The following is an 8680-nucleotide window of genomic DNA, read 5'->3' as shown; positions in this document are numbered from 1 at the left end:
TTTCTGACGATGAATTGCCGGTGGAGGGCATTGGACATAACAAGGCCTTGTACATAGTTGTGAGGTGCAATGGAAAAATGCTGCCGAAAGTATTGATTGACAATGGATCCGCTCTTAATATATGTCCCTGGAGCACTTTGGAAAAGCTAGGACTGCAAGACGTCAAACTGAGGCCTTCAGGGACCATAGTCCGAGGTTTTGATGGAGCGCAAAGAGAGCCAATAGGAGAAATTGATTTGGTAATTGAGATGGGACCCGCCCAGTTTCAAATAGCCTGCCAAGTCATGCACTTTCCTAGTGTTTACAACATTTTGCTTGGCAGGCCGTGGATTCATAAGTCTGGGGCTGTGCCGTCTTCATTGCATCAGTTGCTGAAGTTTGTAGTGAATGACAAGCTGATAACTATATTTGCCGAAGAGAATTGCCTTGTGATCACCGATTCTGGGTCAAAGGAGAATGGAAGCCGCAATGTCACCATGACTCCTCATAGCACGGCTGATATCGTCTCTGTAAGTTGGATCACAAACGAGGAGCGAGCTTTACCAAAGGCTAGTGTCATGATGGCCAAAGAAATGATCCGTGGAGGCTATGAATTTGACAAAGGGCTGGGACGAGATTTGCAAGGAATTCTGAAGCCAGTGGAGATTATTGAGAAAAAGGATTCGTTTGGTTTGGGTTTCCGACCGACTGCTAAGGACATCAGAGAGATGAAGGAGCGCAAGAAAGCGGAGAAAGAAGGAGGGCAAAGGGTTCTTGACATTCCACCCCTGCATTATACTTTCCCACGACCAGCTGAGGTGATCATGTCAGAAATCAACCCAGTTGACGAAATTGAAGCAAGTTTGGCCCAATTGTTCGTTGGGGCAACATTTGAAGATATTGTTCCAGGCGAAACTGAATTTCCTGACATTCCCGAAGGATCCATTCCCAATTGGACAGCCGAGTCCCTGCCCGTTCGGAAGGAGTTTCGGTAAAATGAAAGGGGTTTATCATTCATGTGAATTCATGAAAATACCTTTGCATCTGTAAATAGCCAATGAAAACAATTTCCTTTTTGACTAACGTCTGCACATGTAAATATTGTTAAGTTTTCATTTCCATTTGCTTTCAATCAAAAGGTTTTATGAAAATGCACAAGTTGTTCTTGTCATTGTTGTGTTGTTTATTTTCATATTGCTTGTCCATTTGTTGGTTGTGTGTTTGTTCGCTTATTATCCCACATTCGTTAATTCTTTCAGATGGCCAAAAATAAAATTATTTGATCCTTTGGATATCACAATTCTGGAATTCGATAATGGCAATCTCTATATCACTCACGACTTGGAGGTTTGTGAATCCGAACTCCAAAGCGAGAGTGATAATGAGGAAGTATCCGATTCGTTTGCAAAGGATCTTGAACAATATGAGGAAAAACCGAAACTGAACCTGGAAGAAACAGAAAAGATTAACATTGGAACTGAGGATGAAGTTAAGGAGGTGCAGATTAGTATTCATTTGAATAAGAGCCAGAAAAAGGAGATGCTTGAGTTCTTGACTATGTTCCAGGATGTATTTGCGTGGTCCTATGATGATATGACTGGTATTTCAACTGACGTGGTAGTGCACAGGTTACCCACAGACCCTTCTTTTCCACCCGTAAAGCAAAAATCCAGAAAATTCAAACCAGATATGAGCCTCAAAATAAAAGAGCAAATTGAAAAACAACTCAAAACCAACATTATCATTGTTTCTCATTACCCAATTTGGCTTTCAAACCCAGTCCCTGTTCCAAAAAAGAGTGGAGAGGTGAGAGTTTGTGTTGACTATAGAGACCTTAATAAAGCCAGTCCTAAAGATAATTTCCCTCTACCAAATATTCACATTCTCTTAGACAATACTGCCGGACATGAGATTGAATCCTTTTGCGATTGTTTTGCTGGCTACCACCAAATTTTGATGGCAGAAGAGGATAGGGAGAAGACTGCTTTCATTACCCCTTGGGGTACCTTTTGCTACCGAGTCATGCCTTTCGGTTTAAAGAATGCTGGAGCAACGTATCAGAGGACCATGACAACCCTATTTCATGATATGATCCACCGGGAGATGGAGGTCTACGTGGATGACATCATAATCAAGTCTAAAAGGACGGAGGACCACTTGGATGATTTGAGGAAGCTATTTGAAAGGCTGCGAAAGTACAATTTGAAGTTAAATCCTGCGAAATGCGCCTTTGGGGCACAAGCTGGTAAATTGTTGGGTTTCATCGTGAGCAAGAGAGGCATAGAGATAGATCCAGCAAAAATCAAGGCGATTCGAGAGATGCCAGTGCCAAAGACTCAGAAAGACGTGAAAAGCTTCTTAGGAAAGATCAACTTTATTGGGAGGTTCATTGCCCAATTAACGGCCACATGTGAGCCGTTGTTCAAATTATTAAGAAAGAATGTGCCGTTGTACTGGAATGAAGAATGCCAACAGGCTTTCGACAAGATTAAAGATTACTTGCTGCAGCCTCCGGTCCTGGTGCCACCCAAACCGGGCCGACCATTGATCATGTACTTGTCTGTGCTCGACGGAGCCGTAGGGTGTGTTCTGGGGCAACACGATGACTCTGGAAGGAAAGAACAAGCCATTTATTACCTAAGCAAGAAGTTCACTGCATTTGGACCAAGTGAATAAAGCAGAGCCTAAGGTCGTCTTAGAGTACAACGAATGGATCAAATCAATGATGGAACAAGGAAGAGAAAGGGCATCGTTGGTCCCCCTTAGTCTTGAGGAGCAGAATGAAAAGTTGAGGAAAGAGTTGGAGAATCGTCAGTTGCAGATCATGGTAGCCGATCAAGCATTGGAAGACGCCCGCTCACAATTGAAGAAAGAGGCCAAAAAGACCGAGAAATTGGAAAAGGCATTGAGTGCATTTGATAAAATCCAGGATGAAATTCGGAAACTCAGTATCGGGAGTTCTAGGGAATCCCAACATACTAAATTAGCTAGACATGAGGACTTTGTAAGAATGGTTGGTCGAACCATCAATGAAATTGTAAAGAAGGACTGAGTTTGTCCATATTTTAATGAAAATTCCTGTTTTTATATTCACTTACAGGTTTGGGAATGGGATTTTACCCCGAAGGTTGCATCATGCTAGGCCTACCCATGGCATAAAAAGAGCTCCCCAATAGGACATGCATCCGAATTGTTTGGATATTTACTAACTCTTGTTTTTTTTTCCCTTTTTCTTTATTTTACTTTGGTAAAAAGCTAAACGAGAGCTAAAATCTAAAGGCACTTCTTTCCAAATTCTCAGGTAAAATTTTAAACATAGCTTCTCGACGAAGCCCCATTATAACGCGATCCCGGAGTAAGGCCCAAAGGAATCGTGTAGACATGAGTACCCAGCAAGAGTCATCGGAAAAGACCGTTGCAACGACCCAGCCGGAGATTGCAAGTCCCGGGGTTCAGTTGACCGAATTGCTCACTAAATTTGGGGAGATGGCATCTGAAATGGCCGCCCAAAAGAAATTGATCGATGAGCTCGTTAGTAGCGGAGTGCAACCCGAGTCTCCGCCCATCAAACAAACACAATCCGAACCATTTGTTATTCCGCCAATTCAAACCACGTTACCATTTGTTATTCCTCCAATTCAAACCACGTTTGAGGGAACTTTTAACCCGCAATATGCTTTTACTCAAAATCCTCCTTTCTACCCTCCTTATAGTCAAGGATTTCAGCCTCAAAGTGACCCAAACATGCATTTGAACCCACCAGTTTTTTATCAAACCACCGCAGAACCCGTGATACCGGAGCACACTTTCCAAAATAAGCCTGAAATGGGTGAATCTTGTGCTCCAATTGATATGAAGTTGCTCAAACGTCTAGATCGTTTCGATGAATTTATAAGGAAGAGCCAGGGGTTGAATAAGCAGGGAGTCCTGGATTATGATGAATTGTGCCTTTTTCCGAACGTGCAGTTGCCTGAGGGGTTCAAAACCCCTAAATTTAACAAATATGATGGGACGGGTAATCCCAAGACACATCTCCGACTATTTGCCAACAAATTGGGAAAGCCCGTGGACGATGAGAATTTGCCTTTAAGGTTGTTCCCCGAGAGTCTGGAAGGGGATGCGCTTGACTGGTATTCCAACCTGAAATTTGAAGACGTGAAAACCTGGGTTGATTTGTCTAATGCATTTGTGAGACAGTACGAGTACAACTGCGAGTTGGCTCCCACCCGAACTACGTTAGAAGGAACGAAAAGGAAGCCTTCCGAGGACCATAAGACTTATGCCAAGAGATGGAGAAAAGTAGCTGCAAAGGTCGAGCCGCCAATGACCGAGGATGAAATCATACGTACTTTCATAAAGGCCCATGATCCGCCGTACTTCGAAGAGATTTTTCGTATGACCGGATGTTCGTTTGCTGCAATTGTAAATAAACTTGAGGAGTTTGATGACTTTGTGAGAGTTGGGAAGATTGTCAATGTCTCCGCCCTCAAATCTCAGTTGGATGCTTTACAAGGGCAAGGAAGCAATGCGAAAAAGCCGCCGTTCAAAAAGAATGAGGGGGACGCAACCTTTATTTGGAACCAAAACCCTTCGCCTAGACCCCGATATCAACACAATCCAACTTACCAACCACCTTATCATTACTATTCAAACCCGTACCCTGTATATGCTACCAATATCCACCACCCTCGACCTCGCCCAAGCTATCCTAACCCACCTTCAGTTCCTTTTCAAATCTCTCAACCAAGTCCACCCCAAAACCGACCTCGCCCACCATATAATCCAAGATTTCCTCCACCAAATAGACCTGTTTACAACCATCCTCAACCTCCTGAACCTTACAACCGACCACCTAGCCGTACATTCACCAATTTAGGCAGGCCTCTGGACCAATTGTACGACCAGTTGAAGGCCGCCGGAAAAATTGGTACAGTACCCCCTCCTACCTATCCATATGGCATGCCCGCTTGGTATAATCCACAAGCTGTCTGTGCTTATCATTCTGGAGCCCCCGGACATGCCACCTTTGATTGCAAGGCGCTTAAACATAAAATCCAAGATATGGTTGAAGCTGGGGAAATTGTAATTAGGAGAAGGGAGGCACAAGGACCGAACGTAAATAGAAACCCTTTGCCGGAGCACGCTAATATCGTTGGGGTCATTCTGGATGATGCAGAGTATGTGGAACGAGTCAAAAAGTTGGCGAGGGAAGCTGAAGTATTTGGAATCACAGACCAGCCATTTGTCATAGAATTGCCATTTGAAGAGGACGAAAAGCCTTTTATCTTGGATCTCACGCCAGCTGAGAGGGAGGCTTTGGAGCCGGTGGTCATTGAATTCCCGAAACAAGAGCCTGTTTTAAGTCTGCAACAAGTGCCATGGAATTATGATGAACCCGTCATACAGATTGGGGAGAAGTCAATTGCAAAGAAGGAAGTGTCAGTGGTTACCAGATCGGGGAAGATTGCAAGTCCATTTGAAGCTGCCATTCCGATTCGAGCAAACAACTCCGAGCCGCCCGTTAAACCAACAATCACTGAGAAAGAAGCCTTGGATTTCCTTAAGAGGCTTCAGAGAAGTGAGTACAATGTAGTTGAGAAGCTGAGCAAGTCGCCTGCTCAGATATCCATGTTGGACCTGCTCTTTTTATCAGACATGCATAGGGACGCGCTGATTGAAGTATTGACTAAAGCTCAAATCCCTAGGGATATTTCTGTCGATAATTTCTCGCATGTAGTTGGAAGTGTGTTATTCACCAAACAAATTACTTTTTCTGACGATGAATTGCCGGTGGAGGGCATTGGACATAACAAGGCCTTGTACATAGTTGTGAGGTGCAATGGAAAAATGCTGCCGAAAGTATTGATTGACAATGGATCCGCTCTTAATATATGTCCCTGGAGCACTTTGGAAAAGCTAGGACTGCAAGACGTCAAACTGAGGCCTTCAGGGACCATAGTCCGAGGTTTTGATGGAGCGCAAAGAGAGCCAATAGGAGAAATTGATTTGGTAATTGAGATGGGACCCGCCCAGTTTCAAATAGCCTGCCAAGTCATGCACTTTCCTAGTGTTTACAACATTTTGCTTGGCAGGCCGTGGATTCATAAGTCTGGGGCTGTGCCGTCTTCATTGCATCAGTTGCTGAAGTTTGTAGTGAATGACAAGCTGATAACTATATTTGCCGAAGAGAATTGCCTTGTGATCACCGATTCTGGGTCAAAGGAGAATGGAAGCCGCAATGTCACCATGACTCCTCATAGCACGGCTGATATCGTCTCTGTAAGTTGGATCACAAACGAGGAGCGAGCTTTACCAAAGGCTAGTGTCATGATGGCCAAAGAAATGATCCGTGGAGGCTATGAATTTGACAAAGGGCTGGGACGAGATTTGCAAGGAATTCTGAAGCCAGTGGAGATTATTGAGAAAAAGGATTCGTTTGGTTTGGGTTTCCGACCGACTGCTAAGGACATCAGAGAGATGAAGGAGCGCAAGAAAGCGGAGAAAGAAGGAGGGCAAAGGGTTCTTGACATTCCACCCCTGCATTATACTTTCCCACGACCAGCTGAGGTGATCATGTCAGAAATCAACCCAGTTGACGAAATTGAAGCAAGTTTGGCCCAATTGTTCGTTGGGGCAACATTTGAAGATATTGTTCCAGGCGAAACTGAATTTCCTGACATTCCCGAAGGATCCATTCCCAATTGGACAGCCGAGTCCCTGCCCGTTCGGAAGGAGTTTCGGTAAAATGAAAGGGGTTTATCATTCATGTGAATTCATGAAAATACCTTTGCATCTGTAAATAGCCAATGAAAACAATTTCCTTTTTGACTAACGTCTGCACATGTAAATATTGTTAAGTTTTCATTTCCATTTGCTTTCAATCAAAAGGTTTTATGAAAATGCACAAGTTGTTCTTGTCATTGTTGTGTTGTTTATTTTCATATTGCTTGTCCATTTGTTGGTTGTGTGTTTGTTCGCTTATTATCCCACATTCGTTAATTCTTTCAGATGGCCAAAAATAAAATTATTTGATCCTTTGGATATCACAATTCTGGAATTCGATAATGGCAATCTCTATATCACTCACGACTTGGAGGTTTGTGAATCCGAACTCCAAAGCGAGAGTGATAATGAGGAAGTATCCGATTCGTTTGCAAAGGATCTTGAACAATATGAGGAAAAACCGAAACTGAACCTGGAAGAAACAGAAAAGATTAACATTGGAACTGAGGATGAAGTTAAGGAGGTGCAGATTAGTATTCATTTGAATAAGAGCCAGAAAAAGGAGATGCTTGAGTTCTTGACTATGTTCCAGGATGTATTTGCGTGGTCCTATGATGATATGACTGGTATTTCAACTGACGTGGTAGTGCACAGGTTACCCACAGACCCTTCTTTTCCACCCGTAAAACAAAAACCCAGAAAATTCAAACCAGATATGAGCCTCAAAATAAAAGAGCAAATTGAAAAACAACTCAAAACCAACATTATCATTGTTTCCCATTACCCAATTTGGCTTTCAAACCCAGTCCCTGTTCCAAAAAAGAGTGGAGAGGTGAGAGTTTGTGTTGACTATAGAGACCTTAATAAAGCCAGTCCTAAAGATGATTTCCCTCTACCAAATATTCACATTCTCTTAGACAATACTGCCGGACATGAGATTGAATCCTTTTGCGATTGTTTTGCTGGCTACCACCAAATTTTGATGGCAGAAGAGGATAGGGAGAAGACTGCTTTCATTACCCCTTGGGGTACCTTTTGCTACCGAGTCATGCCTTTCGGTTTAAAGAATGCTGGAGCAACGTATCAGAGGACCATGACAACCCTATTTCATGATATGATCCACCGGGAGATGGAGGTCTACGTGGATGACATCATAATCAAGTCTAAAAGGACGGAGGATCACTTGGATGATTTGAGGAAGCTATTTGAAAGGCTGCGAAAGTACAATTTGAAGTTAAATCCTGCGAAATACGCCTTTGGGGCACCAGCTGGTAAATTGTTGGGTTTCATCGTGAGCAAGAGAGGCATAGAGATAGATCCGGCAAAAATCAAGGCGATTCGAGAGATGCCAGTGCCGAAAACTCAGAAGGACGTGAAAAGCTTTTTAGGGAAGATCAACTTTATTGGGAGATTCATTGCCCAGTTAACGGCCACATGCGAGCCGTTGTTCAAGTTATTGAGAAAGAATGTGCCGTTGTACTGGAATGAGGAGTGCCAACAGGCTTTCGACAAGATCAAAGATTACTTGTTGCAGCCTCCGGTCCTGGTGCCACCCAAACCGGGCCGACCGCTGATCATGTACCTATCTGTGCTCGACGGAGCAGTTGGTTGCGTTCTCGGGCAACATGATGACTCTGGAAGGAAAGAACAAGCCATTTACTATCTAAGCAAGAAGTTCACGCAGTACGAGGCTAATTATTCGTTCATTGAGAAGAGCTGCTGTGCGTTGGCCTGGGCAGCCCAGAAGTTGAGACACTATCTGTTGAGCCATACCACTTATCTTATTTCCCGATCTGATCCTTTGAAGTATCTCTTGGAAAAGCCGATGCTAACTGGACGTCTAGCTAAGTGGCAGATAATCCTCTCAGAGTTCGATATTGTTTTCACTTCACAGAAGGCCGTCAAGGGGCAAGCTATAGCTGATCATCTAGCAGAAAACCCAAGGGACAATGATTATCAGCCACTTCACACCTATTTC

This window comes from Coffea eugenioides, chromosome 10 (genome assembly GCF_003713205.1).
Source record: "Coffea eugenioides isolate CCC68of chromosome 10, Ceug_1.0, whole genome shotgun sequence".
In the NCBI taxonomy this organism is placed as follows: Eukaryota; Viridiplantae; Streptophyta; class Magnoliopsida; order Gentianales; family Rubiaceae; genus Coffea; species Coffea eugenioides.
The sequence above is the reverse complement of the archived record's forward strand: the minus strand, read 5'-3'. Positions refer to the sequence as shown.